The 25,833-nt window shown below is 41.6% G+C and overlaps 1 long non-coding RNA gene across 1 annotated transcript in view; it reads left to right on the top strand.

Moving 5' to 3' along the window:
- The first annotated feature begins 1,591 nt into the window (after positions 1-1,591).
- The window catches only part of LOC128780767 (uncharacterized), a 100,765-nt gene continuing 76,523 nt past the window's right edge, over positions 1,592-25,833 (top strand). Inside the window, exon 1 of the long non-coding RNA XR_008426769.1 lies at positions 1,592-1,665. This is a non-coding gene — a long non-coding RNA (uncharacterized lncRNA). The remainder of the gene's footprint in view (positions 1,666-25,833) is intronic.

Below are 25,833 nucleotides of genomic sequence, written 5' to 3'. Positions count from 1 at the left end.
CTCACCTCATATCTCATTAGTTTATTAAAGGGTGGGGAAATTGCATTGCACAGAGACCTATTAAGACAAGTGATTTTATTAAAATCCTAATTATGAGTTTAGGGCATATAAATTAATATGCATATTTGTGAAGTCTTCTCTCTCCCTGTTTAGGGTGCTGCATCAACAATTAAAATATAATAAAGATGATTAATAATGAATAAACATAAAATTAAAACATCATAAAATACGCAATTAAAAAACACTAAAAAACCCTAGCTGAGCGAAGTCATTAGGAGAGGCTAACCATGGCCGGGAGAGGAGTGCTTCTGGAAGGTGATGCTGTTAAACATTATTTAACCAGGGAGACTTTAAAAAATTGCCTAATTCCTGACTTACCAGTGATAATAATGTGAATCTTGTTAGACCTTCGATGCCTGAAATGAGCAAACCAAAAGGGGCCTGGGTCATGGCTGATGCAGCATTTGATCTTCCATTTATTTCTGTGTCATAAAAAGGCCCCTCTTGGACCTGAAGTGAAGTGACCAGGTGTGTTGTCAGGCATGTACCATGGGTGCTAATAAATTTCAATATTATTTTATTACATTTAATACTGTGAATGTGAGTATTGACATGCATGCATTATTCAAAACAGCCCTCTGAAAAAATGGACTAGATAACTTCTGAAGTCCTTTTCTGCTTCAAAACTCTTTCCTGTACCAAGAAGTAGGGGCTGTGGGGTAATAGAGAAGCATTGAACAAAGACTTAAGACACCCAGGTCTGATGGTTTTGCTTTCTATCAAGGCCTCAGTTTTCTTACCTGTAAAATAGAAAGTGTGATACCTTCCTCACTGATTGCCTGGGGGAACAAATAAAAAATGTATGCGAGGCACAAAAAGTCTAAATTCCTAGGAACAATACAAATACTTACGCTTTAGCTGATGAGACGCTCAGATCCAGGTCTGACGTTGAGGCCCCAGAGTTCTGGGCGATCCTTTGGAAGAGCAAATTGATTTCATTTCCTTTTCTCATTTCCAATTTTCTGCTCCTTTTTTTTTTTTTTTTTTTTTTTTTTCCTGATCTTGTATCTGCTGCCTTTGTTTCTTAGCAACCTCACACTCTTTCTGAAAAGACACAGGGTGAAAATAAATAAAAAGGTAAAATGCTGTTTTCCTTGTTTTAGGAAAGGGATTTGATTTAGGGAATATCTTAACTGGGATAATAAACCCATCATGGTTGGAAATTTTATATCTTTCTATTAGAAATTTGTTCCTTTGTGTCTTTAAAAGTGCTTCGATTTTCAAGATGCTGCTAGTCAAATGTCTTGTGAGGGGAAAACGTTGGAATTCCTGCCTGTAGCTTTCATGGGGCCAACGAGGAACATTTTGTTTCCTAACTGAACAGGTAGCTGAGAGAGTGACGCTGTGAGCATGTGAACATAACAACCTGCTTTGTGCCAGATTTTGTGTAAAGTGTTCCGCATACCTCGTCCCTGGCCATTACCACAGCACCGAAATGGCGGTGGTGTTGATACTTTTGTGCACAGAGGGAAACGGAGGCACAGGAAAATTAAATCAACCAGTTTACATAGCTTTAAGATCACATAACTCACAAGCCTGGAAGCTGGGATCCAGAATAGCATCTTTGGGAGAGAAGGACCTTCCACCTAGAATAAAGAAACACAGGTATTGACCACATATCCATCCCAGGTTTGCCGGGAACCTCACAGTTCTCACCTGGTATAGATGGGCAGACCCTGTGGGCTGGGAAATACATGTTTTTAACTGGATAGTGTTTCATGGGGTATTAAGTGGTATTAGTACTCATCCCTCATTGTGGTGACATTTCCTGCTTCATTAAAAAAATAGGATAAAATAGCTTTTAACTTCTTTTCCTTTAACTCTGATATATATATATATATATATATACACACACACACACACACACACACATATGTATATCACAGCATTTTTACTTCTGTTTTCTCATCTATGAAATATAAGTAACAGTAGTACCTATCTACTTAGGAGGATTAAATTTGTCAATCTGTTTAAATGATTAACCTAATTTCGGGGAAAATCAAAGGTTCAACAAATATTAGCTGTTACTACTCTGATTTTTCTCAACTGCTGGGAACAATTAGAGTGCACGCAACTTAGCTTTCTGTGATCGAACTCACTGTAGGTCATGAACCCTTCCACCGCCCCTCATGGCATATTATGGACTGTGAGTCACCTCAGAATATATATATTGAAATCTGAATTCCCAGTGTGATGGTATTGGGAAGTGAGGCCTGTGCGGGTGATAAGGTCAGGAGGGTGGAGTCCTTAATGGGATTAGGGCCTTTATAAGATGAGAGTTTACCTGCTCACTCTCTACTCCCCACTGTGTGAGGGTACAAAAGGAAGACAGCCTTCTACAAGGCAGGAAGCCAACATTTACTGGACACTGGATCTGTTAGCACCTCGATCTTGCTCATCTGGCCTCCAGAAGAGTGAGAAATGCATTTTTGTTATTTATAAGCCACTCAGTCTGTGGTAGTCTGTTACAGCAGCCCAAATAGGCTAAGGAATGTCAGAAAACAACCCTGGGCTTCAAAGTTCTGCTGGTTTCGAACTTAGTGTCCTTAGAGTTGATGTTTGGTGACGTGCAAGAATCTCCCCCTCCCTCCTCCCCAGAGTGGCATCCTGGTTGGCCGGAAGGAGGTCTGCGTGTGCAGCTCTTTTTCCTGGGTTTCTTCTGGCTACTACTTTCCAGCTCAGCACGGGGTTGATATCTACAGGGGGAGTAGACTGGTGGCAGCAAGAGCTGGAGCTGGCAGGGAACCTGACGTGTTTGCCGTCTCCATCCAGGCTGGTTTAGTGTTGAGACTCGCAGCTGGAGTGGTCATGGTGCACAGATGCCCCCATCCCCACTCCTGCTCTGTTAGCATCCGCTTGACTTCTGCTTCCTGGTGAAGAGGGGCTGTCACATTGCCCTCTGGGCAGAGCTGTGTGGCAGGCAGCATGAGCCTCTGCTCACCTCTGTGGGTCTCTGTTCGGGGCCCTGCCACATGCACCAAATGCCCTGATCTGTCCTCTGCTGATGGTCTCTTCTTCCACCCAGTTAGAACAGTTCTGAAATGCATCTATATTTTGCAATGCATGCATTTAGTTTTGCATTTCTTTTGTCTCTCCTTCCCTCTCTCAATGTCATTTACATATTTTTCAGTAATGACACCTTAGCATCAGGAGATATGGTCAGTGCTTACCTTTCAATCTTCCCTGGTCTGTTGTGTGCTCAGGAGGGCGGGCATAGGTAGAATTTTTTTTTCATCTTTTTAGACCGAAGTACTTAGCACTTTGTCTTGCACATTATAAACTATTAAATAAATGCATGAATACATGATGTACCAAAAAGAATGTGGTTGTGATAAACAAAATACATTTACCTTATAGCTTCATAGGGAATTGGGCATTTGCTTAGAAGTTCTCTTTTGAAACTCTGCGACCTGGAATATTTATTTCAGGCAATCAGACGATTATATACGAGCTGTTTGACTGCCCACATGTGGCTGTCATCAGTCCGTTGAACCTTGATTTTCTTATCTCGGGATATGGGATAATTGTATCTACATGCTTCAGAGATTTGAAAGGGTTTATAAACTGTTCAACACTATGCCTATGTCAGGTATTTCTCTTAGGATTACTATAATCTTCATATGTCACAGAGTTCCTAAGTGGCTAATTAATCATCGATAGTCTTACTCTAGAGTCTGATGGTTGACCACACCACAGTTCCCTCTTTGCCCCCCTCCCTAGTGTAATTTGTTTTTGGGTGTTCACCTATTCCCATGCAGCTGCCTGCCTTAGCATAAGCTGATCACGTTCCTATAAGGGTAGCAAGAGGATTTTCATTTGCCTTGTGAGTGATGTGTTAGGAAAAGGCATAGAATCCAATCAAAGAGATTTGAGGCAAAAAGATTCTGAGAGTTTCTTGGGAAAGTTTAAATGCTGGTAAAGGAGAGCTGCAGGCTCTGACTCTAAGAATTATGTTTGCTCAGGTACAGGGAGAAAACTATAGTCTGGGGATTACAAGCCTCATTAATAGTAATAAAGAGCATGCATTCTTCAAAAATAAATGAACAACACACACATAAATAAAGTATATAGAGAGCGCCATCGGGAGTGATTGTGTCTCTCCGTCCTGTGGGCATTACCGTCTGGATGCGGCGCACGCTTCTGTTCTTGCGCTGCCATTCAGAGGTCACATCGATACTGCGGATTCTGCAGAGATGAGAGTCGATTGGAACACAGACCCATGATGACATGCTGAGTCTCTGAATCCCCCAACCTCAAAGTCTACCTACCCTAGTCGACCAGTTATGTCAGAAAATATACGAATGTAATATTTAAGCCGGTTTGAGTTAACATTTCTGTTGCCTGCAGCCATCAGCATCCATCCTCACTTTCGTGTACCCCGACTTCTGATGTCCTCCCCAAGAAACAATTTCCCTCTTGCATCTTTTTGCTATGCTGTTCCTCTGCAATGCTAATGTGATTGTCCAGGAAGGACGACCTCCTTTCTGCAGTGCCAGTGACTTTTATGTAAACCTCTTTCCTACTTAGCTTAGCGTGGCTCTCTTTCTAAGGCAGTTCCAGGCACCCCAATGGTCCTTCAATTCAACAGGATGCCTGGCAGTGAGGAGGGCACGTGCCGTTTATTGTCCAACAGACTTACATTTTGGCTGCATATTGTCCTGGTGAGTGCCATCATTTTTTCATTAACTTACTTTACTAATTTACAAATTTGTATAGAACAGCTACAGGGGTAGATACTAGCTCAGGTCCTGGTGATACAACAGTGAACAAGTGGCTAAATCCTTACTTGGAGGTTAGTGAGAATTTTTCTGGCCAATCATCGAAGAGGGTGGGCTCTGAGAAAGTGTAAGACAAGGAAAACCATATCTTGCTCTTGATTGATGCTGCCTTAGATGGAACCAAGAGTTTTCTAATTATCCCTAAAATTAGAAAGCAAGGCTTAGGTGAGCAGTCATTTCTCTGGTTGAATGCTAAACTCATTTCCTGTTTCCTAAATTTCATGGAGAAAGGAACGCCTCTCCAGTGTTAATGCTGCCAAACAAAGCCCGGACCTGGAAACCAGCAGGAGACAACTATTCTTGCTGTTTGTAGTGACTTGGGCATAGGGTGTAAGAATACCAGGTGAGGAGTCAGGGACTGGGATAGAGCCCTCAGAGGCTTCTAGCCAGCTAAGGTTTTGAGGTGAACCACTGGCTCTCTTTGGGTGTTACAGCTTGGACAGTGTGGGATTGCATGTTGCTCAAGCTGCCTATGACCTCACACCATATGAAATTTTATCCTTATGATTACGAAAGTTTAGAATCTATCATGAGATAATTAACAAAGACCTCTAAAAGAAGGGGAAATATAAGAAAATTATTTAATCAATAAATAGTTACAGGCATTGTTTGTACTTATTAAGAGGAGGAGCACTGGAGTTTGATAAATTTGGACAAGTTATTTTGGGAGCTGGGGCTCAGACTTTCAGCAATGGTAACCAAAGCTCCCACAGATTCTCAAGTGATCATTTACCCCCTCTTTCAGGCAGTTCACAAATCAGCACTGGTTGGCCATTTTCTTATTGCGGAGGAGTTTTCCTGCCCAGTTTCAGGGAGAAAAATGGCTACAAACAGCCAGTATGTCAGTTATGGGCCATAGATCCTAGTTCTTTGTGTGTTTTGCTGCTTTGAGCCTCTTGGTCATGGTTGTTAAGAGACGCCGATCAAGCCATGAACTCATACCCACTGATAGTGAGTCCATACAGTGTACTGTCCCAATTGTGGATGCTACGGAGAGCAAAAGAGGACACTTAATAATTATGTTGGGGCGTAGGCGTAAACTTGGACTGGCTTGAACAAACTTGATCTTATGCATTCCCTCCCCATTGAGCACCAGCTGTTTAGAAGTGGAGAATTTATATACAATGTGCAGACACATACAACTACCCAGGCTACCACTCCCAGCAAGTCACCATCGTCCCCACTAGCCAATACAGAGGTTGACAAACGCCCCTGCACTCCACTTCCCACCCTCTGTGAGGTCTTTATACACTCCGTTCAGTGTCTGATTCACTTGCTTTGTTTGAAATAACAAATGTTGGATGGCTAATTGCCTCATAGGAAAGCCTTTCAATGTGCCACTTTGCTAAAAATTAAATAAATAAATGAAACATCCCTGCTTTATCCCTTTCCGATATAATTAATTCTAATCTTCCGCATTTTCATTTTCTCCATGTTTAATTCCATCGTTTAAAAGACCCAAGCAGAAGAGAACCCTTTTTAAAATTAGTGGGATAATCGTGCTGCTCATGCCCTCTGTGAAAAGGCTGTTAAAAAAAATAGCGTGACCCGATCTCAAACATTAAATGGTTCAGAAGTGAGACCTTCAAAATCTGATTGAAGGGATCACATTGAGAATTGTTTTCATCTTGGCTTATATGCTTTCTGATGTGTTCTATCTCCCCAGCACAGCACTTTACTCTAGGAGAATATTAATCATGGATTTCTAGTTAATTAGTTATACTATGGATAGCTGCATTTTTATACTTCCAACTCATTGTTTCTGGCATTCAAGGGTATCATAAATAAATTTCAGTTTTACCGCAAATAATCTGACTATTGAGATAACCTGAGAAATGCTTCAATAATTGTCTTTATGCATACCAGCCTTGTCACTACCCTGGAGGAAGAAGACATTCTAGGGCATTTCAAGGCAGCCAAGTTGGAAGCACGGGTTCTGATTGCCCTGGCTCATAAAGCATAATTTGCAGAGTCTGCTTGATCCAAAAATCTTAAGTGCTTTTTATATCTATATGCTCTCTTCTTTCTAAGGGGGGGAGTACCACTCCCTGGTGGCAAGGTATTCATAGAGACGTTATATATAGTAATTATAATAAAAATACCACTCTACATTTGCATAGCAGATTATAATTTACAAAGTAGCTTTACATATTCATTATCTCATATGACCCTCTCCACAACCATTGAAAAAAGGATTTTTGGCAGGGAATATTATAAGTTCATAACACCTGATTTTCTTTTCCTCCTGGGCAAACACAAGATTTTTCCCAGGCTTCCTTGGATCAGGTATGCTCATGCTTTGGCCAATGAAATGGGCAGAAGTGACCAGAAGGGAGGGAGAAGGGGGATAATAGTGGGAAGAAGGGGAAGGAATTAGTCAAAGAACATGTATGAATGACCCATGGACATGGACAACAGTATAGGAATTAACTGTGGGAGTGGGGGGTTGGGATGGGCAGAGGAGGGCGAAGGGGGAAAAATTGGGACAACTGTAATAGAATAACAATAAAAAATGATTAAAAATTTAAAAAAATGAAGTGATATATGCTATCTTTAAGCCTTGGCCCATTGAAAACTCCTGCTTATTCCTCCTACTCTGATTTTCCCCCATTAACATTTGGTTGCAAAGAATCCAGAAGAGGACTTCAGTAATCTAGAGCAGGGGTTAGAAAACTATGGCCAGTATGTCAAAACTGGCCTGCCACTGTTTTTATATATAAAGTTTTATTGAAACTCAACCACATGCATTTGCTTACATATTGTCAATGGTTGCTTTTGTCCTACAAAGTCAGAGTTGAGTAGTTATACCATAAGGCCTATAGAGCCCAGCATATCTGCTTTCTGGCCCCTTTACAGACAGTAAAGGGATGAGAGATCCACAAGATAAAGGGAACCCAAGTCCTTGAATCACGGTGTGGAAGGCTGCAGGGAAACACCCATACCAAACCGTTATGTCAACAAGAAATAACCTCACATTGTGTGGAGCCACTGACATTTTGACGTGTTTGTTTCAGTCACTATCCTACCTTTACTAACATAATTGTTTTATATTCCATTTACTGAAGAATTAATGAAGCTCAAAAAAGTTACGTATTTAGGATCACAGAGTCAGAAACTAGTAGTGATAGATAAGCTAGAAGTAGAACCAATCTAGGTATTTTAATTCCAATACCTAATGCCGATGCACTTTTCAATATATCTGATGTCACTACTCAACATCTTATGTCAAAATGTATGGAACATGATAGTATAAGCTAAACACAATGCCTAAATGCCTAACATGTAATAAGTCTTCTATGGTCAGTATGATGTAATAAACCACCCTGGAAGAGGGGATGTTGGGATAGCTTCATTTTATAGACTGGTAAAATCGGGGCTTGGGAAAGTCCATTGCTTTCCAAGAACAGTAATGCATATTATGATAATCAAATGATGTAAGATGTTGTGAAGAGTTAAAATGAGGTCTTCACATTATCTTCAGTGACTCTCTTGATATCTCAACAGAAAACAGATGAAAAAAAGCACATCAGAAAAGAAATCAACAAAGAGAACCTCATTAGTGTAAGAATGAGACAGTCAAAAAAAATCACTGGGCCTTCAACTGCCGAATGTCTGGATTTCACGAGTTTGAAGAGGGAACTCTGGGATTTGGGGTTTATTGAGCATCTTGGTGGCTTGTAAACATATTGAACTTCTGTTAAGTGGTGGGTACCTTCCGTTGGGTAGATTCTGAATCTCAATTGTTATGTGACTCTGTCCATTTGACTCCTACAACCCTCCTCTCATTTGGAGTTAATTAGAGTTGATACTGTGAGGAAATGGGGGGGTGAGGAGTATCGGAAGCAGAGGTACATTGGAGACATGGTGTGTAGAGCTGGCAGTAACGACCAGGGCCTAGAGGAGGCAGGGCAGGCTAATTCCACATAAAACCATTTACATTGCTCATCTTATTGAAAACCATATTAGCATAAGCCGAATAAATCCTGGGGCCATCACATAGCCCAGTCTCATGCAGGTTCATGGTTAAATGACTATAATCCAGCATTCTGAAGTAGTAAAAATAATTATAATTTTATTTGATATTTTTAATAATGTCAGAGGAGCTGTACTTCATCATCCATGACAGTCGTTCTTAAACTCTTTCCCCACACTGTCCTCGTTCTCCCACTGGGTCCCACGGCATCTGCCCATGTGCCAACTTTTGTTTTCTTTCCTGTCCTTTGGTTTTCCGTGAAATGCTTCACAGTCATTTCTGTGGGTCCTATTATTTTCCTGTCCCTAACCCCCTTTTTTTTGACAACTCTGTAAAATGTTTCCTTAGAGGTTGAGCAAAGGAAAAAATGAAGATTTATACACTCATACAGTAATCTGTTTGCCTTTTTTATATAAGAAAGGCAAAAATGGAGAGAAAATACTGTGAGACACACTATGACTAAATTATAAAATCTTTGTTTAAAACAGATGAGACTTTGACTGCATATTAAGCAAAAGTCATTAGCTTTATTGGATTGAGAACCAATAAGCCTTGATGATCTTTACTTTTGGGTACATGGCCTTTATAAGGTCCATTGAAGGTTACATCAGGGCTGCTTGAGAGCAGTTGTTAAACACCCAGTGCCTTTTATTTTTGTAAAATAATACTGTTCTGTGACTCAGTATTAGATACATTCTAAAATATCTCCCCACCTATCACCCATTTCTGACCACTCCATCAACCTCCCGTATTAATTCTGGCACTCTGACCGTTGCTAGAAAACTGACCCAACTGGGGGAGAAGTTATTCAAACCAGCCATGAACAAGGTGGCTTTGAACAAATGGTGTTGGAACCGTCTCGCTGGTGCCTACTATTACAAAATACTTGTGGGATAAACAGGTTCGGTACATCCTACAGGTGATGTTTAGGAACCTTGGCCCTGACTGGCACATTAGTATATGTGAGGAATTTGCATCTTTTGGAGATAATCCAGTTTAATTAGTTGTTGTCTGCAGTAGCTAAGAGACCATGAAAAACACAAGGGAAATGAAAAGGTACATAACAAAAGCCACATCTTCCTTTCACCAGCCTTTAGGAAGTAGCCTTGAATTTGGGAAGATACTGTGTTGAATCTCCTGTAAGTGCTCCTTTTGTAGATCAAAAAAGTTGACTTTCAGGAATTTCATGTGGTTCAGCCTAATGTACATTTCCTCCCAGGTTGAAACAGTTTGTAAGACACTTAGTAGCCATATTTAAACACTAATGGAAATGCCACTTTAGTGTAGAAAGCTGGAGGAGGAAGCATAATCTGTTTATGCACTTCTTACTGGTTACCTTGGAGAAGAAATTCTACCCCATCTTTGCTTCAGTTTTCTTGTTTGTGTAAGGGGTGTTAACTAGCTGTAGGAATCAGAGACTGGGAGAGAAGGATTAAATGCAGTGACCTGTGGGAACCGTGCCTGGCACTAAGTAATCATACGAGGAAATCTGCCCAGAAATGGCTTATTCAGATTAACACAGACCACTGCAACTGGGTCACACACAGTTCAGTAGAAAAAGGTGGACACTGGTTATTACACATTGCCAAGCAACAACAACTAGAGGCTCCTGAGCTCAGTTCGGTAAACGGATACTTGGAAGTGTCTTCTCCCTGTTAGGCCTTGCGCTCGGCTGGGGATGGAGGCAAGGTCCTTGCAAGTGCCAGCCACTCTCTGCAGCTTCAAAGGGCACTTGCTGGAATTCTTACATGTACATGATTAATATGTAGGCACTGGGTATGCAGACAGCACATTTAAGAAATATTAACAAATCCTGCTTGATTTGGTTTTAGAAGGAGGCATTGATTTACATGTGGAATTTTCTCTCAAGGTTATGTTTGTGAAGTATTAGGCTACAAAGCATGGGCGCAATGTCATACTTTGTACTCATTTATGCATTCCCCAGCTGCGGCACCATGTGTGACCTTGCTCGGCTATCCCAACTGTAAAATAAAAGATTACCCAAACACTGTCGCATATGTATAAGAAATTACTCTGCGAGTCACAGCTGACTTCTCAGTGCTTGTTTTTCTCTTTCAGCTGAGCCGATGATTTCTTTTTCTTGGCCTGAAATCCCCTAGATGGCACTAGAGAATACGAGATTTAAGTGCTTTATATAATACCCCTTAAGTAGATGAGGGAAAGTAATTTTTATTTTTCTGGAAATAAACATTAATAAGAAGTTGAACAGGGTGGAATGGAATGTGCAAGGTTAGCATTTATGCATTCTGTATTTAAAAGATATACTAGATGCTTCCTGAAAGTGAAAACTGCTAATTTTTACTGTGGATGTCTCAGAATTGGTCTTTGGTATTTTAATGAGAATAAAATTCATTCAGTGCAGAGAAAAGGGCTGTAGAAACAGCAGAGACTCTGAGGCTGATTATTGACCCAAATGACATTTCTATCGAAGCCATATAACACAGTATCAGCATTGCATAGGACAGGAAGGAGTGGGTTTACATGGGGGGCCCTGACCTTGAATGACCCAGGAAATAGGCCGGTGAGATGAGTGACGAGGCCAGGATGTCATCACACAGTGGGATTGGGTAGTATATGTGGCAGAACCACCCAGCTACTAGGCACGTGTGCCCACAAAAATCAGCACACGTGAGGGTTCAGGGTAGCCCACAGGATGTGAACTGACAACTTTTGTAAATCTAATCCTGATGCTTTTTCGGTCAGAAATCTAAGGCTGAGGTTATGTGCCTTACTCAAGGTCACAGAGTTATCCAGTGATAACATTAGGGCTATGACTCCATTCTGAGAACCTGTTCCTTACCCCTGTCCGGGGTTCTTCCTTGTCCTCTCTTTAGAAGGCTGATGTCCTTGTATCATGAGACAAGGGCACTCTAAGCTGTACGTGGCTTATGTGTTCCCAGCTCCGTAGTTTTAACCAAAAGGCTAAAACTACTTTCCTATTCCCTCCTAATAGGAAACTTGAGGTAGAAAAGTGCCAGGGTTTGCTAATTTGCAGCTCAGTGATACCATCACAGGCCCTGAATTTTTCCCTCTTCGCACGCTGCCATTTTTCACTCTCCATCTTTGCTCCCATGAGTGAAAAATGGCTGTCATAGCTCTAGACATCACAGACAGACATAAGCACATCTAGTAGTGGAAGATGAACTCTTCCTTCCATGGGTCTCTATTTTTTAAAGATTTTATTTATTTATTTTTAGAGAGGAGAAGGGAGAGAGAAAGGGAGGGAGAGAATATTGATGCATAAGAGAAAATCAACTGGTTGCTTCTCACACGACCCCAACCCCGGGACCTGGCCTACAACCTAGGCATGTGCCCTGACTGGGAATTGAACTGGCGACTTTTCAGTTTGTGGATGATGTCCAACCCACTGAGCCACGCAAATCAGGGCCCTTGGATCTCTTTTACAGTATAAGGAAACCTTTCTCAGAAGCCCCCAGCAAACTCTACCTCATGTCTCATTGGTCAGAACTGGGTGACCCTGTCCACTAAACCAGTGACTCTCAAGATGACAGGACAACCCCGACTGCCCTGCAGCTGTCAACTGGGCAAGCTGCCCCTCCCGCGGTGGGAGGACACGGACATGTGCGAGGATATTCTTGGTTTACAAAGTGATCAAATGCTTGTGTGAGTATTTAGGACCCAGGGCCCAGGACTAAGAAATGTCCTGCAATATTCAGGTCGGTCTCCAAGGACGAAGAATTATCATACCCAAATAACAATAAAATCTGGCTTGAGAAACACTGGAACCCAGTTAGGAGTTGCTACCGAGTCACAGGGAGGGGCCACAGAACCAATTCAGACTCTGGCAACAGGAAGGAAGGGAGGCATGACCACTGAGAAAACTATGGACAACCCGCTTCTCCCTGCTTCTGCTGGGGTCCTGTGTCAGCGCTTCCCAAACGCTGCATGGGTGGCAGAAGGCCGAGTGCTCCGAGAAGGCCAGCCTCCCCAGGTCTCTTGGTAATAGGCTACAATAAAAATAAATAATTCAGTAATAATCAGGAGTTTACTTGGAAATATGAACAAGGAAAGAGCTATAATTCCTCTTCAGAATTAAATAAAAATAAAAGCAAATAAATGCAGTTGACCTCACCCTGAACAACACAGGTTTGAATCACACAGGTCCACGTGGATTCTTTTCAATAAATATGGAGTATACTCTAAATGTATTTTCTCTTCCTCATGATTTTCCTAATAATGCTTCTTTTCTCTGGTTTACTGTAAGGATACAATCTATAATGCATATAATATAGAGCCATATACAAAATATATGTTAATTGACTGTTCATGGTATCATAAGGCTTCAGGTCAACAGCAGGTTATCAGTAGTTAAATTTTTGGGGAGTTACACAAGGGTTTTTGACTGTGTGTGGGTGGGGATTAGCACTCCTAACTCCTGCATTGTCCCAGGGACAACTATAATCCTTTTACTTGCCATTGGGGTGAGGATGGGGGAAAGGAGATATTTGGTGACAACAGAAGGGTTTGTTGGTGTGATTTTTGCAGGGGTGGGGGAGTTGGGAGGCCCCCTGGAGCTGGAGCAGGACACTGGATTTCTTTAGGTTCTCTAACTGTCAAGAAAGGTAATTAACCAGCGTGGGGCCTCAACATCATCTCATGGAGAGAACTCAGGCTTCGAAGCCACAGAGACCCTGGTCACCCAATAGAGGCTCGCTGCAAACCACTATCCTGGGAAAGTCAGCAAAGGTGTCAGAGCCACAGGGATGCCTCTGTGAAAACAGGGTGAACAATAGTATCTCCCTGGCAAATTGTTGCCCTGAGTACATGGGGGAGCAGAAGGCAAGTCCCTAGCACAGGGCTCAGTCTATGTCAAGTACCATCTCGTTTGCCTGAACATGACATTGTTATTCATTTACTCTTTCTCCCCACCCTGGGTTGAAAGGCTTAGTGTATAAAAATATAGGACTCCTATTGGCTCAATGTGAATTTCAGACTCATGACAAATGATTTATTAGCATTAGATTTTTCCAAACACTTTGAGAGATACTTGCACTAACAAATTATTTGTTGTTTAGCTGAACTTTAAATGTAACAGAGTACTCTGCATTTTTTTTCTGGCAGCCCTATCCCTGCATTCCCTCTCTTCCTTGGGTTCTCTCCAGCCAAAGAATAAATAAATGAGGCTACATTCAATATCGCTCTTCACTCACGTGTTTTAACCTTAGCGGGAACCTGGCAGACGAGAACAGGACCGTCAGCTTCTTTGTCGAGGCTCAGGAGCAGAGGATCTTGCCTCGGCTGAGACGTGTGAGCCTCTCAAAAGCCACATCCTCATCTTACAAACTGTGGTTCCTCTTCTTCCAGAGTGTTTTCTTCACAGTTCGCTGTTCTGTGTCTGCCTAGATCTGCAGTAAATACTGTACCCGCACTGCTGAAAGGGAGGGAAAACATTACCATCTGCATCTACAGCTTGCAAATTACAGCTTGCAATCACCTGCTATTAAATAAAGACACTTGAACAATATTTGGGGTTTTAAATTAGCAATTTACATCACAAGACTCTGAAAATACTAGTCTTTTAATACTGCAATTTTCTTTCCTTTTAACCAGGCATCAACATGTATTGAATTTTTTAAAAAAGCGATACAAAGTAATGTTTATTTAAACAATGGCCACCAATGGTATGAGACACACATGGAGATCCAATTGTTCCTCACTCTGCGGGCAGCTTCTTTGGAGGACCCTGGTGGGGACGTGACTCTGTCATTTACACCAGGGAGGGAATCTAAGCGTGGCCTTTCAAAATCAAACCTGCTTGACCAGACCAGGCTCAGAGGCATGTGAGAAAGTGGTCTCAAGCTGGGAATTAGAGACAAAGTCTTTGTTCAAAGGAGACTTGAAGTGAGAATGCTGAAAGGGAGGCAGGTCAAGTGGGAGTATTTCCCTTTATCACTGACATCAGGGCTGCACTGGAGGGGACTGGCGCTTGCACAAAGCACGCTGGATGCAAAACGAGGTGGGATTTGGAAGCGCAGAAAGAAAGATGAGGCAGGCAGCGTTGTGCCTCACGGACACTACTTACACAGACAGAGGGTTATATCTCTACCTAAATATAGTGGTTTGTCGTCAAGGTATTATTGAACCTGGACTCCCCCTTTTCTCCTGACATCTGAGTTAGGGGACGGGAACACACGAGGAGCTGGCGTGTGCTGCAGAGAGATAAGTATACGCTTTGCAGTGTGAACCACCGGGTAGTGAAGTCCTTCACACAAACACAAGGTGCTCTGGAGCATGGTGACTATTAGCAGGCAGCCTGCTTTCCGAGTGTGGCTGGCTCCTCCAGGCGCTCAGCTACTTCCGACGAGAGGCTGCTTCTCACAGCTCTCCCCGGTTCAGGGCTGCTTTCAGTACTGGTTTTTCTTTAATCCTGAAAAAAAATGGAAATGGCTCTCGTCTTCATGGTCCATGCCTTGCCATGTTTGCTTTTTTATCGTCCAAGATAACCTGTCTAAATCTTAAATTCTTTTCTTTTCATGGTGTACTGAATTTTGATTCTGATACATGATATGTGCTCAATAAATGTTAGGTATTATTATTCTTTTTCTTAGTAGTAAAGGTTAATGGTATGGCTTTCAAAATCCTAGCTTGAAAGGGAGAGCGTTTTTGAGAAAAAATGTGCATACCGTTCAGGTGTTAGTGTAGTTCAGGAGCATCTGGGGGTGGGGCGGGGGACTGGGCGGGAAGTGTGGGCAGTCAGATCCTTCCCAAGTGCCATTAATGATGCTGTTCGGCTTCACAGGTTCAGTCACGAGTCAAATCAAACACCGCTCCGATGGAGCCAGCTTGTGGCTTTGGTGATTTCCTCGGAAAAGCAGCAGATTGAATGAGTCTCAGACTTTTCCGGTGGTCACCTTGGATGCCATTTATCACAGTATCTTGTTATCTCTGTTAAAGTCTAACGTTAGTCCCTGTGTTTAAGGATTAAATTGGTTTCAATCTAATCTCCTAAATAGAATTCAGATGATTTGGGGCCCAGCTCCACCATTTCCTGGCCAGAGGGCTTTGTTTAGGTCCTTTAATTAGGTGTTATTTATAGTACCATTTGCTGATAGAATCAGGGAATAATAGATTTTTATTTCATGTTGATTGCATACACATTCTTTTTAAAGGCTTTTAGAAACTAAATGGATAACTTATCACCAAAACACAACACTGGAGTCATTCTCATTTGCTTACATAGAACCTGCTAAGAATCACATTCTTCCTTTGAAAGTACCATCCATATACATTCCTGAGTGATAGAAAAGCCCTCGAATGGCTATTGCTAAATGTCTGGATTCATGACCCGTCAAATGCCTTTTAATGAATATATCTAAGCACTTAGATATAATCGTTATCTGAAACGAAAAAGTCATCAGCATCTCTGGGTGATTAAACTTTGAATGTCTTCTCTGTGGTAATGTGTGTTGGTCGGAGATGCCGTGTGTGGTACAAAGAATACACCCAATCCTCAGATCTCTTTCCCCGAGTGTTTCCACGGGAGCTGGAGTGAGGTAGAGTAAGATACTTATGAAAGCCCTTTGCAAACTGCGCAATGCTGTTTTTACAAAAGTGATCTGAATTACGTAGTGAAAGTCCATTTCAGCATTGAAATGGGCCTAAAACTAACAGGTAAGTTGGCTAGTCTTATAGTTCTTAGCCTGTTAACACTAGTCTGTAGTGTGTGCATGTGTGTGTGTTACATGCAGGAGCATATGCATGCATGGATAACCAAGTTTGTTTTAGAAGCTGCTGTTGAATTTTCCTCATGCATAATGTTTTCCCAAATGCCTACTATAATTTTTTTCAATTAAGAGATGGCTAATTTATTGTTTCTCTTTCCATGAGATGTTCATGAATCATTATGAGGGAGAGAGAGAGAGAGAGAGAAGAGAAAAGCAATCTAGTGAGAGAGAAATCTGCTAATCTTTACTAAAACTTTAAAACATTTGTATGTTTTAAAACATTTGTACTTCCTTTAAACTCAGTAGTTCCTTAAAATTCAGTAGTTCACTGGTCCTGACATTTTGCAAATCCTTAGATACTTGTTATCATTCTCTATATCCATTTTTATTATCTCTAAGCTGGAGAGAAGATGGTTTACCTGTTTTAACTTCCTTTAAGTAAACATACTTTCAGGTAATGGGCTTTGCCATGGAGTTCACACTTCAAAGAGCCTCTCCCAGTCTCTTCACTAACTCAGGTTTTACATAATGAATTTGGCATTGCAGGACTGTCGCTGAGAAAATGGCGTGTTTCAGAGCCACGGTAAATGGAAGGTGCAGAATGTTTCAGTTCCCAATCCTTAGTTTTACTAATGCCATAAACATATTCAGGCCTCTCTCCCTGAAGAATTGCTTTCAGGTAGCCAAATTGATTGCTTTTTCTTTCACCTTTTAAAAATTTCCTCCTGTCTCCCAGAATTTCAATCTTAGAAGGTATTTTAAATGCCATAATGTCCAATAGTGCATCCCCTGCTTGAATCTTTTATAATACATTCCCACCGAAAGGCTAGCCAAGATCTCCTTGAATCCCTTAAGTCATGGAGGACTCACTACCTGTCAAGAGAGTCCCTCCTATTTCCACACAGCACTACTGGTCACACAATTATTTTCGTGCTGAGAAGAAATATCCTGTTGACTTTTACTCTGTCCTCAGTGGAGAGACAAAATATATACAATTCTGTAATCCATTTTCCCCATATATTTGAAGGCAACTATCCTGTGTCCTGCGTGTTTCTACATGTCAAATACTCAGGATAATACGAGTTCTTATATGATGTGATTCTGAGTCTAGACATCCTAAATCCCTCAGCCCTGAATATGCTAATAGTGCGCTGATATGAATAATAATGAAAAAGCCACCGTGTTGAGCTTTTCATAGGTGCCGGTATCTTATAAGCATTACCTTTACTATCCACAGTAATCTGAGTTAGGTATTGTTGTTTTCATTTTATAGATAAGAAAATCAAGGGTAAGAGGGGTTGAGTAGTTTTCCCAAGGTGCATATCTAGGAGTTGGCCAAGGCAGAATTTGAACTAATTTCTTTACTGGTTTCAGAGTTTATGTTCTTCACTGTACATTATAACCCCCTTTATGCACTGTGATCTCAACCCCTTCTCTACCCGGGGAGTAAGCTGAATGCTCCAGGTATGGTTTGAGAAATTTGGAGTGGAGATAGGTTGTCATTTACTTTGTTCTAGAAGTGACAGCAAACTGAAGAACTGATAAGGATAAGGCCAGCCAGAGAAAGAAGGAGGGAATACGAAGGAGCTAGATGATTTAGAAGATGGTTTATGAGCCTCAGAATAATTGAAAAGGTGTGTCTGGCAGGTGGGGAGATAGCCCTCTATAAGTAATGGCTGAGATGAAAAGTTGGCCAGGAAAAAACCCAGATATGGATGCTGTTGCACAATCCTCAGTGTAGGCTCCATTCAGAATCCAGGCCAGAAAAGCTCGAAATCAGAATCACTGGGGGGACGTGGGGTGATGCATTCATTAGAAATGCAGATTCTTAGGGCTTACCAGCAGACAGTCCACATCAGAGTTTCGGGGAAGAGAGGTCTGGAAACTAATATTTGACAAACATCCCAGATAAAACTCATGCACACCAGAGTTGGAGAAATACTTGTGTTGTATGTTAGGGAATTAGTTTCCTGTTGCTGCTATAATAAATTACCCCAAACTCAGAGACTTAAAACGACCCATATTCGTTATCATACAGCTGTGAGGGTCAAGTCTGAAGTGCAGGTCGGAACCAAAATGGGTTTCGCTGGACAAAGTCGAAGTGCCGGTAGGGCTCCATTCCTTCCTGAGGCTCTGGGAGAGGTGCTTTCTTCCCTTTCCAGCTCCCAGAGGTGGTTCCGGCCCCTGGCTCAGGCCCCTTCCCCATCACTGGGCCTCCTGTCTGCTATCATGGCTCCTCCCCTGACTCGGAGTTTCCTGCTTCCCCTTTCCCCTAGTAAGGACCTTTGTGACTACATTTTCCAAGATAATCTCCTTGTCCCCAAATCCTTACACCAGCAAAGTCCCTTTTGTCATGTAAGTTGCCATATTCACAGGATCTGGGGGCTAGGGGGTGGGCATCTTTGGGGAGCCATTCAACTGCTTACCACATTTTGTTTTAGAACAATTCAGAGAAACAGAAAGGGGCTGAGAGGGGAACTTCAGGTGCGGACAGGGTTCCCGTGTCCCCCAGGAGTGCCCTGAGATGTCTCTAGGAAACCCGAGGGCTAGGCAGAGCGCCCTTTGGGAAAGGCAGTCCCAGCGAACATGCTTACTGAAGTCCCCTGGAGGAGTCTGACCCCCAGCCTGCATTTAGTGTGCCTTACTTGACTTTCCAACAGTTGGATCCGCAGCTGTCATTCAGCCTTTCTATTTGCAGCGCTCTAAGAAACCATTTCAGCTTACTTCAGGAGACAGTCCAAACAGGACCTTGCTTTTTGGGCAATCAAATCATGGCTTTAATTGACTGTAAGAGAAAATGTCGGGAAGGGTGGGGGAATTTCATTCAACTTTGCACTTTTCTTCAACATTTTCTGACTTTTTATATTAAAAAGAAAATAAACAGGTAATTAGAGGACTTTCTACAGGTGTCCTTTTCTTCTGTATAGCTCTTTCTCTCGTCATTACATGTCCCTCCCTCAGCCCCACTGCCCTCTTTGGGCTCTGACAGACTTTGTAGATATTTCTGAATCAATCTAAGAAAAATGCCCCTTAGTTATATATTTTAAATAATATATAACAACAGTAAAAATTATCTAATGGGAAATTAACCAAAGGCAGAGAATTAATGCTTTTTCCTTTAAAGGTATCTTTTTCTTTTATTGCTGTATCAGGAGACGCTGGGTCATCTGCCCTATGACAATACTTGAAAAGAGATGGCTTTAATAATTGTCCTCAATATCAGTATTAGTCAGCTAGGGCCACCATAACAAAGTACCATAGACTGGGTTTCTTAAACAGCAGAAATTTATTTCTCATAATTCTGGAGGCTGACAAGTCCAAGGTTAAAGTGCTGGGCACGGTATATTTTACTCTGAGGCATCTTTTCCAGGCTCATAGGTGGCTGCCTTCTTGCAGTGTCCCTCTGTGGTGAAGAGAAAGCAGGAGTTCTGATATTTTTGACTCTTCTTGTAAGACACCACCCTATTGGGTTAGGGCCCCTCCCTGATGACTTCCTCTAATCTTAAACCCTCCTTGAAAGGCCCCATTCCCAATACAGTCAGTCATATGGAGGACTAGGGCTTCAAAATATAAATTTTTGGAGGGCACAACTCAATCCACGGTCTGTCCCTAGAGCATAACAAGTGCCTCCTAATTCCTACAAGATTTTGGTCATTTCATGACAAAATATGGTTCATGTAAGTATGATAAGGGGAAGAAGCAGAAACATGAATAGGCTTTCAAAACTCATTCTTTGTTTAGAGATATTAGTCATCTTTGCTTCTTTGCAAAGTTCCTACTAGACAACAGAAAATTCCTGTTCTTAAAGATCCTCCCCCCTCCCCCAAATTCAAGAGAAGCTGTAATGGATACAGTCACTGTCCATCATCCAGATACTGCCCCCCCCCCCCCCGCCTTAGGAAGCAGTACTCATGTCATACCCACAATGCTGGGCTGTGGATGAGTTTCTCTCTCTGCTCCTAAGATGGGTAGGGTAGGGATGGGATTCTTTGTTGCTCAGAATTTTGAAGTGAAAGATGGAACTGACAAACAGAGGACTTAGAAACTAGTGAGGATGATATTGATCATTATTAATATTATCTTTTTGTAAACACTCCTTTGCTATCTCCTGGGGTTTTCAGTAAAGTGGGGCAGGTGAGTAGGAACGGGCACAGCAGACTCTCAGCCGCGGTGCAGACATGGCTCTTGCAAAAGGAGAGAGGGATGAGTGGATGGCTAATAGGAAGTCTCATTGCTGCACAGCTCTCAGAGTCCTGGCCAGGTTGACAAGGGTCCCAGACAGAGACCGCCTGTCAGAGAAGCTGCACTGGGCAGGAACTGTCAGCTCTAGTCTCCCTGCTATGCTCAGTTAGTAATAGATAGACTGCCCACCCCCATCACCCACCCCCGTCCTGGGTAGGACATGGCTGAGACATAAATCTGTGGCATATCTGCAGGCACAGGAGCTGCAGGCTGCCTGCTCCCATGCTTCTGATGGCAGGTTCACTTGGAGAGAGCTCTGAGAGATGCACCTTCATGTTCTACATAATGAAAAGTGATTCATTGGAGCACAGAAAATGGAAAGGTGTCTACTTGGATCTCTGGTTAGAAATTTCTGAAAACAATTCTCTCTCTATCCAACTATCTATCATCTTCTTGTCTCTTCTTTATATTAACTAGTTATTTATTGGAATGAGGAGACCACATGCTATTCTTGAAATAGAAGATGGCTTTTCATCAGTCTAAAAACCTGTCTCCCAGCCTGCATTTTGCCAGTCTCCAAGGAAACTCTTTTCACTACAAAGAAGTAATGGAATTTACCTGACAGTCATCACATTAAACTATTTGTAAATCACTTGCATTAAAAAATAGAGGCAATTTTGGGGGGTAAAATTCCTGTTCAAAATTTCCTATTTTAAAATCTCCTTCCTTTTTTATATTTGCATAACCCTGTAAATTGAGCACATTACTACTAAAAAACATGGCACATAAAGGGAATAAAACCAGATCTCTTAGTGACCCTTCCTTCAACGCCAAGCAAACAAGCAGGCAAGTGTCTGTGTTTCATCTCCGTACATTTAGTGTGTAGGAACAAATTATAAAATCTGAAGTGATATATAGATGCTCGTTGAATAAATAAATGAATAAATGGATGAATAAATGAATAAATGAATAAATGTTTGATGGTATGAACATAGAATAGCTGAAGAGAAGTAAATGGGGGAGGGAAATAGTATCTACATTCAAAAAATCTCATAGCTCCCAAACCAGAGGATAATATGATTGATTTCATAGTCTGCACATCTCTGCCTCATACTCTGAGAAAGAGCCAAAAGAATCTGCTCCCGCAAAGGTTGCCAGGAAAATAAACCTCACCCAACGTGGTCGGGTCCTGTAAGAAACGTGGACGTCTTTGATGTGGGAATAATACTTGCCTCTGAGTCAACAGAAAGGATTGGAGTCTGGCTTTGCCACCACAGAGGTTTATTCCCCGAACAATTCACCTCACTGCCTTAGGCTCAGTTTTCTCTTCCTCTTGGTGAGATCAAACAGTCTCCAAGTCCCTGAGCAGTCCAGAAACTCTGTGAAACTGCATTGATGAGTTTAGGCTCTTGTTGGGGTGGGCTGTGGGAGAGCCCTGGAGATTATCACAGGGGCATGCGGTAAAGAAAGAAGCTGGCTAAGGATAATGTGGACAAAAGAGGCAATTGAAGACCTACTTGGGGGAAATATTGCAAAAAGCTGCCTAGAGAATCTCAAAGTGATTTTCAAATAACACCCAAGTATTCCCAGAGATGCTTGGGGCAAGACAATGCTCTCCTATTTCAGAGAGGAAAATTTGTACTGTTCAGTGAACTTGAATATAGTCAAGGACATACATCATAATTGTGTGCCAAACCAGCCTTGTCATAATAAGGTACTTTCTGGGAACAATTTTTTCTTCTGGAACAAAGCTCTGTGACGTATGCAGGAGCATGTAGAACACTGAATAGTATCTTTATGCTAATGCAAGGGATTTTTTTTACAAGTTTTAACAGAATTAAGTTCAGATATTATGACTATTATGCATGGTCATGGAAATCTTTAAAAGTCATGTACTTTGTGTTTTGGATATTATGATGACTTCACCAATTTATTACAAACTTCCTTTATTCACCAATGCCATCAGGAAAGAAATCTTCCTGACCTCATATGTTTCCACCATTTATTAGCTTCTGGGGCAACAAAGATGAATAAGGTAGATTTCTACAGTTTTACTTATAAATAATGTAGGGCTAAAGCAACTGGGTTTAAATGAAAAGGTAACTGGTCATCCAAAAGTTTGTATGTATTTGGAGAAGTGGAGTGATCAGCTAGAGCTTTTGAACTCTTTGGCATCTCCACTTAGTGCCACAGCAATCCTAGGGAATAAAGGAAATTACTACCCTTTTTAGTCTTGCAAATAGTCCTTTAAGTGCTTCTAAAATAACAAGTTTTACCTATGAGGGCACATGTTCGTGAAACATGAAGTCGGAAGAAAGACCAAGACCACATTCATGCCTTCCCTCGTTTTGTAGACATTTCCTCCTTGATTTATAATTGGGTTAAATCATCTCTTGCAAACGACTGACTCATTTATAGGACACCAGTCCACTGAGCACAGGCTTTCAGGGTTAAAAGCTAACATTGTTTCTCCCTTCTGGTTTAATCCTTCAAAGATTCTGCTCACAGATTTGAAAGTGGTTTTGGCAAAGGCAGCCAGTCCTCTTACTTCACCTCTTGCTTTTGTCAATTAGGATTGCTCTATCTTGGAGTTCTTTCCTCCCTTGGTTCTATGACTTCTCTGGATTCTTCTTTGCCTCTCTGTGACTTCCTTTTCAGTCTCTCTGGTGTATTCTTTTTTTCCTCCCACTTGCCTCCTGGGAATTGTCTAGATTCCTCTTTTCATGTTAAAATCCATATTAGTTTTCTATTGTTCCCATAACAAAATTCCACAGACTTAGTGGCTTCAACAGCCTAAGTGTATTATTTTTTAGTTTTCTGAGTTAAAAGGCTAAGGTCAAGGTGTCAGCAGGACTGTGTGAGAAGAGGACCTGTTTCTATGCTTGTTCAGTTTTTGACAGAATTCAGTTCCTTGTTGTTGCAGGACTTACTGAGATCTTTGCTTCCTTGCTGGCTATCAGCTGAGATCCCTACCCAGCTTCTATTAAACACCTTGGCTCGTGACAACTATCCCCTCATCTTCAGAGCCAGAAAGAAACTGTTGAATCCCACCCACACTTCTTATCTCTTCTCTTTGCACGTCATCTCTTTCTGACCATAGCTGGGGAGCTAGCAATGTTTCCATTCTTCTAAGAACTCACACTACTAGATTGGGCCCATTTCAATAATCCAGAATACTCTCCCCATTTTAAGGTTCATAGTCAGCAAAGTCCCTTGGGCATGTAAGGTATGTATTCCCAGTTTATGGAGATTAAGGCATAGACATCTTTGGAGAGCTATTTATTCTGCCTTCCACAAAGTCTCAAATCTTTTATTAGAGTCTATACATTATACCTTCTTCCTGCTTTCATGTCAAACCTCTACTGTGTGTATCAAAGTCTGCTACTTCAACCACCAACATCAGGCATCACCGTGACGTTCTTGCTTTGTTACGTCTCTCCAATTCTCCCCAAATGTGATCAAAATTTTTCTCGGCTAGAAAACTTTCAGTGGCTTCCACTGCCCATGGGATAAAGTTCAAAGCCCTTATTAATGCCTAAAGATTCTGACCTGGGTGTTTTTTCCTGGTCTTTCCTGGCTCTCCCACACTCCACAAAGTCCATGGCTTTTATCTGGTTTGTGTCAGCTCATACTGCCTTGATTTACATTTTCCTTTCCATCTGGGACCTAAGTCTTCTTTCACTGTTCATTGGGTGTCTTCCAAATTGAAGCGCTCTCTGAGCAGACTTTTTCCTTCCCTTTGACTGCCATCTCCTTGCTAATGTAATGGTCTCCCATTGAACAGAGACTTCTGCCTCTGAGTGTCTTTTCACTCTATTGTTCTTATTTTTTTCTTTTTTTTGGTCTGTCTCTCACTGTTTATCTGTAAAGTATAGAGCATAAGGACCTGAACTTATTCAACTTCTATTTTCAGGAAGAATGCATGGAAAAAATTTGGTGCCCGATGTATATTTTTGAATAAATGAATAAATGAGTGAATGAATAAAAGCAATTTTCCCTTAAGAACTTTATATATATACTTTATAAAAATAAATCTAAAAGTATTTGATTATAGTTTACAATTTATTAAACACTTATACCCATTACATACCTGATCTGTACATGACAATTGGGTTATTATATTTATGAACTATAGGTAAAACAACATATTGAACTGTATTTTCTCCCAAATGCCTGACACTGAGTTTGTACATAGAAGGCGCTCAATAAATGGCTGTGAATTGCTTCTCTACCTTGCTTCTCTGACTGGACACACTAGTGGAAGGGGCTGGAACCGTGAAACTCTGCAGCTCCTGCATCCTTATCATCCTGAGGATCAAGTTGGCTGAGTCTAGGGGCCAAGTTCTTGGAACATGGAAAGGCCTAGCTTTTCATGGATTTCCTGGATTCCAGTCCTACCTCAGGCACCAGTTGGCTTTGCATAGGACTTTAGTAATCACATTTCATTTTTCTAAAAATGTTTTACTATTTGTAAAACACAAGTTTTAATGATATGATTTTAAAACTCCCTCATTTTTTTTTGCCCTCTAGTAAGAATTCATTGATCATAACTAGGTGGCTGGCATTGGGTGTGGGGCTGCCCTGAAGGAATAGTCTAGCTCATGTGCCAGTGTGGCTTTGTAGAAAAAGAGGGGGTTTGATAACAATAATAGGTTTGCCACACAGACTAAAGCATGCAGTGAATGCTTGTATTCATTCTTGGTTTTTATTCTTACACTTTACCACCTACATGAGGAAGCAAGATACTTAGCTTTTAGGGCTCCCTTCATACACAGGTGTGCATGCAGTCTTGAGTTTGGAGGGTTGTGATGTGTATTCCCAGGGGGGGTGAGGGATGTCAGCTGTGAGTCCAGGGAGTGCGTGTCCAACTGAGTGGGCTGGGCTTCCTACGAGAGACCAGTAGGGCTGGTGTTGACTCAGTGATGACTCAGGGCTCTGGAAATAGCCCCAGGAGATCAAGGATCAGGCAGGCCACCTCTCCTCTTCCCCTACATTTGAAAGGATGTGGCCAAAATAGATTTCAGAAGCTAAAAAAAAAAACCCCAAACCAAAAAACACAAACTTTCTTACTGGCAGCAACAAAAGGGAATAGAATATCTACCATGGTTTAGAATGCAAAGACAAAACATTGAAG

The sequence above is a fragment of the Desmodus rotundus genome, chromosome 4 (genome assembly GCF_022682495.2).
Source record: "Desmodus rotundus isolate HL8 chromosome 4, HLdesRot8A.1, whole genome shotgun sequence".
NCBI lineage: Eukaryota > Metazoa > Chordata > Mammalia > Chiroptera > Phyllostomidae > Desmodus > Desmodus rotundus.
Note: the sequence above shows the minus strand (reverse complement) of the source record. Positions and strands in the feature narration are given on the sequence as shown.